Source organism: Amblyraja radiata, unplaced genomic scaffold (assembly GCF_010909765.2).
Source record: "Amblyraja radiata isolate CabotCenter1 unplaced genomic scaffold, sAmbRad1.1.pri scaffold_1227_ctg1, whole genome shotgun sequence".
NCBI lineage: Eukaryota > Metazoa > Chordata > Chondrichthyes > Rajiformes > Rajidae > Amblyraja > Amblyraja radiata.
In genome coordinates, this window is record NW_022630410.1 from 12,966 (window position 1) to 18,703 (window position 5,738).

General features: G+C 42.3%; 1 long non-coding RNA gene across 1 annotated transcript; it reads left to right on the forward strand.

Moving 5' to 3' along the window:
- The first annotated feature begins 676 nt into the window (after positions 1-676).
- LOC116969799 lies at positions 677-1,436 on the forward strand. Its single transcript, XR_004410926.1, has 3 exons — positions 677-1,145; positions 1,197-1,207; positions 1,419-1,436. It is a non-coding gene; the product is annotated as an uncharacterized LOC116969799 (long non-coding RNA).
- The last annotated feature ends 4,302 nt before the right edge of the window (positions 1,437-5,738 follow it).

A 5,738-nucleotide genomic window follows, 5' to 3' on the forward strand; every position in this document is an offset into this window, starting at 1 on the left:
CCCCTTAAGAATTTTATAAGTTTCTATAAGATCCCCCCTCAATCTCCTAAATTCTAGAGAGTACAAGCCGAGTCTATCCAGTCTTTCTTCATAAGACAGTCCTGACATCCCAGGAATCAGTCTGGTGAACCTTCTCTGCACTCCCTCTATGGCAATAATGTCCTTCCTCAGATTAGGAGACCAAAACTGTACGCAATACTCCAGGTGTGGTCTCACCAAGACCCTGTACAACTGCAGTAGAATCTCCCTGCTCCTATACTCAAATCCTTTTGCTATGAAAGCTAACATACCATTGGCTTTCTTCACTGCCTGCTGCACCTGCATGCCCACTTTCAATGACTGGTGTACCATGACACCCAGGTCTCGCTGCATCTCCCCCTTTCCTAGTCAGCCACCATTTAGATAATAGTCTGCTTTCCTGTTTTTGCCACCAAAATGGATAACCTCACATTTATCCACATTATACTGCATCTGCCAAACATTTGCCCACTCACCCAGCCTATCCAAGTCACCTTGCAGTCTCCTAGCATCCTCCTCACAGCTAACACTGCACTGCCTGCCATTGTGAAAAGGACCCGTTTACTCCTACTCTTTGCTAAGGGACAATGGTCAATTGTGGGACCCCCCCCCTCTATACTGATGGTTTAAAGATACATTCAGATGGTTTTCACAGATAGATTGATGGTTTTAAGATAAAGTGATGGTTTCAATAGAGAAATTGGTGGTTTTAAGAGAGATTGGGGTGGTTTCAAGAGCAATTGGTGGTTTTAAGATAAAGTGATGGTTTCAAGAGCAATTGGTGGTTTTAAGATAAAGTGATGGTTTCAATAGAGAAATTGGTGGTTTCAAGAGAGATTGAGATGGTTTCAAGAGCAATTGGTGGTTTTAAGAGAGATTGAGATGGTTTCAAGAGCAATTGGTGGTTTTAAGAGAGATTTAGATGGTTTTAATAGAGATTTTGATGGTTTTAAGATAAAGTGATGGTTTCAATAGAGAAATTGGTGGTTTTAAGAGAGATTGAGATGGTTTCAAGAGCAATTGATGGTTTTAAGATAAAGTGATGGTTTCAATAGAGAAATTGATGGTTTTAAGACAAAGTGATGGTTTCAATAGAGCAATTGATGGTTTTAAGAGAGATTGAGATGGTTTCAATAGAGAAATTGATGGGGGTTAAGATAAAGTGATGGTTTCAATAGAGAAATTGATGGTTTTATGAGAGATTGAGATGGTTTCAAGAGCAATTGATGGTTTTAAGAGAGATTGAGATGGTTTCAATAGAGAAATTGATGGGGTTTAAGATAAAGTGATGGTTTCAATAGAGAAATTGATGGTTTTATGAGAGATTGAGATGGTTTCAAGAGCAATTGGTGGTTTTAAGATAAAGTGATGGTTTCAATAGAGAAATTGGTGGTTTTAAGAGAGATTTTGATGGTTTTAATAGAGATTTTGATGGTTTTAAGATAAAGTGATGGTTTCAATAGAGAAATTGATGGTTTTAAGATAAAGTGATGGTTTCAATGGAGCAATTGATGGTTTTAAGACAAAGTGATGGTTTCAAGAGCAATTGGTGGTTTTAAGACAAAGTGTTTAATGGTTTCAAGAGAATTTCAGATGAGTTGAAAACAGTTTGATGGTTTCAAGAGAGATTCTGATGGTTTCCAGATAAATTGATGGTTGCAACAGAGATTCAGATGGTTGACCATTGTGGGACCCCCTATACACAGGGGGCAAGAAAGAGAGTGAGAGAGAGAAGGGAGAGAAGGAGAGAAGTAGAGAGAGAAGTAGAAGGGGAGAGGGAAAAGCATGGAGAAGGGAGAGAGAGAAGGAGAGGGGAGATGGGAGCTGAAGGGAGAATCGATTGAGAGGAGCGCAGTTAGGAGAGAAGGGGAGAGAGGGAGAGAGGAGAAAAGTAGAGGGAGAGAAGCCGAGTCGTGAGAGCGTGAGTAGCGCGAGATAGTCGAGAGCCGCGCACCGTTACTGGCGGAAGAGAATCCTTCCGGCCGTGCTTTCCCCCGGAGGGCGCTCGTGTAGCTGTCGCCGGCGCCGTCGAGGGAGATGGATATGGTAATTATACGTGGATAGATGAGAGGACGAAGGATATGGAGAAGGAGAGAAAGAAGGATCGAGAGAGAAGTAGGGTTTAATGATTTCAAGTGAGATTTAGATGGTCTCAAGAAAGATTCAGATGATTTCAAGACAAATTGGTGGTTTTAAGAGAATTTGATGGTTTCAATACAGATTCAGATGATTTCAAGACAAATTGAAGGTTTCAAGAGAAATTGTTGGTTGCAAGAGTACTTGATGGTTTCAACAGAGAAATTTATGGTTTAACAGAGATTCAGATGGTTTCAAGATAAAGTGATGGTTTCCAATAGAGAAATTGATTTGTTTTAAGATAACCATATAACAATTACAGCACGGAAACAGGCCATCTCGACCCTTCTAGTCCGTGCCGAACACGTATTCTCCCCTAGTCCCATATACCTGCGCTCAGACCATAACCCTCCATTCCTTTCCCGTCCATATAACTATCCAATTTATTTTTAAATGATAAAAACGAACCTGCCTCCACCACCTTCACTGGAAGCTCATTCCACACCGCTACCACTCTCTGAGTAATGAAGTTCCCCCTCATGTTACCCCTAAACTTCTGTCCCTTAATTCTCAAGTCATGTCCCCTTGTTTGAATCTTCCCTACTCTCGGTGGGAAAAGCTTATCCACGTCAACTCTGTCTATCCCTCTCATCATTTTAAAGACCTCTATCAAGTCCCCCCTTAACCTTCTGCGCTCCAAAGAATAAAGCCCTAACTTGTTCAACCTTTCTCTGTAACTTAGTTGTTGAAACCCAGGCAACATTCTAGTAAATCTCCTCTGTACGCGCTCTATTTTGATGACATCCTTCCTATAATTAGGCGTCCAAAATTGTACCCCATACTCCAGAATTTGCCTTACCAATGCCTTGTACAATTTTAACATTACATCCCAACTTCTATACTCAATGCTCTGATTTATAAAGGCCAGCACACCAAAAGCTTTCTTTATCACCCTATCTACATGAGATTCCACTTTCAAGGAACTGTGCACAGTTATTCCCAGATCCCTCTGTTCACCTGCATTCTTCAATTCCCTACCATTTACCATGTACGTCCTATTTTGATTTGTCCTGCCAAGATGTAGCACCTCACACTTATCAGCATTAAACTCCATCTGCCATCTTTCAGTCCACTCTTCCAACTGGCATAAATCTCTCTGTAGACTTTGAAAATCTACTTCATTATCCACAACCCCACCTATCTTAGTATCTTTAAATTTATCTTAAAACTATCTTATAAATTTATGGTTGCAAGACAAATTGATGGTTTTAAGAGAAATTGATGGTTTCCAGAGATAGTTTGATGGTTTCAAGACAGTTTGATGATTTCAAGAGAAATTCAAATGGTTTCAACATAGTTTGATGGTTTCAAGAGAGATTCAGATGGTTTCAATAGAGAGATTCAGATGGTTTCAATAGGGATATTCAGATGGTTTCAAGAGAGATTTAGATGGTCTCAATAGAGAAATTCAGGTGGTTTCAATAGAGTTTGATGGTTTTAAGAGAGTTTTGATGGTTTCAAGAGAGATTCAGATGGTTTCCTGAGAGATTCAGATGGTTTCCAGAGAGATTCAGATGGTTTCCTGAGAGATTCAGATGATTTTTAGGGAGATTTAGATGGTTTGAAAACAGTTTGGTAGCCCCGAGCCCCACTCACAAGATGGCGGCGGAGAGGGAGAGCAGACGACGCCGCTGCTGCCGCCAGCGCCCCCTGAAGCGGCCGCTCAAGACGGCGGAGGGGGACGGGGACGGGCTGGGCCGCCTCCTGGGGCTGGTGCGGGGGAGCGGCGGCGGGACACGGGGAGAGGCGCTGGGACTCGTGGCCGACGCCTGCGTGGACGAGGCGGCGCGGAGACAGGTGGAGGCCAAGATGGCGAATTACAGGACCCCCCCCCCTATACTGATGGTTTCAAGATACATTCAGATGGTTTTAACAGAGAAATTGATGGTTTTAAGATAAAGTGGTGGTTTCAATGGCGAAATTGATGGTTTTAAGAGAGATTCTGATGGTTTCAATGGCGAAATTGATGGTTTTAAGATAGTGATGGTTTCAAGTCAAATTGATGTTTTCAACTGAGATACAGATTGTTTCAACACAAATTCAGATGGTTTCAAGAGAAATTTATGGTTTTAACATATTTTCAGATGGTTATAACATAGTTTTAGATGATTTGAAGACAATTTGATTGTTTCAACACAGAATCAGATGGTTTCCAGATAGTTTCAGATGGTTTCAATAGAGAAATTGATGGTTTTAAGAGAGATTTAGATGGTTTCAATAGAGAAATTGATGGTATCAAGAGAATTCGATGGTCTCAAGAAAGATTCATATGATTTCAATAGAGAAATTGATGGTTTTAAGACAGTTTAATGGTTTTAAGAGAGTTTTATGGTTTTAAGACAGATTCTGATGGTTTCAAGAGCATTTCAGATGATTTCAAGAGCATTTCAGATGATTTCAAGAGCATTTCAGATGATTTCAAGGCAAATTGATATCAATAGAGTTTGATGATTTCAAGACAGATTCAGATGGTTTCAATAGAGAAATTGGTGGTTTTAAGAGCAATTGATGGTTTTAAGACAGTGATGGTTTTAAGAGCAATTGTGGAAGCACAACACAGGTAGGGGAGATATGGGGGATGATTAAAAAATGGAAGGTGATAAAAGGGAGTGGAGTTATCCTATCCTAACAAATGGAGATCAAACTGTAGTCTCAAATAAAGAGAAAGCAGAACTAATGGTTAACACTTTTAGTAGGGTTCACAGCTCCCACAACTTATCAGATGAAAGAAGAAGAGGTAGGGAAAGACCAAGAGAGGAAATTGTTGAGGCCTTACAAAGGACACCTTACAAAAATTTAGCAAGTAGAGGAAAACCATGTAAGTGGAATGAAATAAATAGTAGAGACATGACTAGTACACAAAGTAAAGACAGAATTCAATACAAAACACAATATGAGGCAATTAATGCACAGATGAAAAGGGAGGGGGACGTGGGGGCTAAGGATAGGCAGAGGTGAAGAGATGGATCTTGAGGCGGGACTGGAAGATGGTGAGGGACGCGGAATTGCGGATCAGTTGGGGGAGGGAGTTCCAGAGCCTGGGAGCTGCCCTGGAGAAGGCTCTGTCCCCAAAACTGCGGAGGTTGGACTTGTGGATGGAGAGGAGACCGGCTGATGTGGATCTGAGGGACCGTGAGGGTCGGTAGGGGGAGAGGAGGTCAGGGGGAGAGGAGGTCAGATGGTGGAGGGCTTTGTAGGTGAGGACCAGGATTTTGTAGGTGATCCGGTGGGAGATGGGAAGCCAGTGAAGTTGTTTGAGGACTGTGGAGTGATGTGATGCCAGGATTTGGTGTGGGTGATGAGTCGGGCGGCTGCGTTCTGGACCAGTTGGAGTCGGTGGATGTAGGTGGAGCTGATGCCAAGGAGAAGTGAGTTGCAATAGTCCAGTCGGGAGGAGATGAAGGCATGGATGAGTCTTTCAGCAGCGGGCGGTGTGAGAGAGGGTCTGAGTTTGGCCATGTTGCGGAGGTGGATGAAGGAGGTTTTAATGACATGGCGGATGTGAGGCTCAAGGGAGAGGGTGGAATCAAAGATCACGCCAAGGTTGCGGGCCTGGGGAGATGGGGAGAGATAGAGAGAGAGTG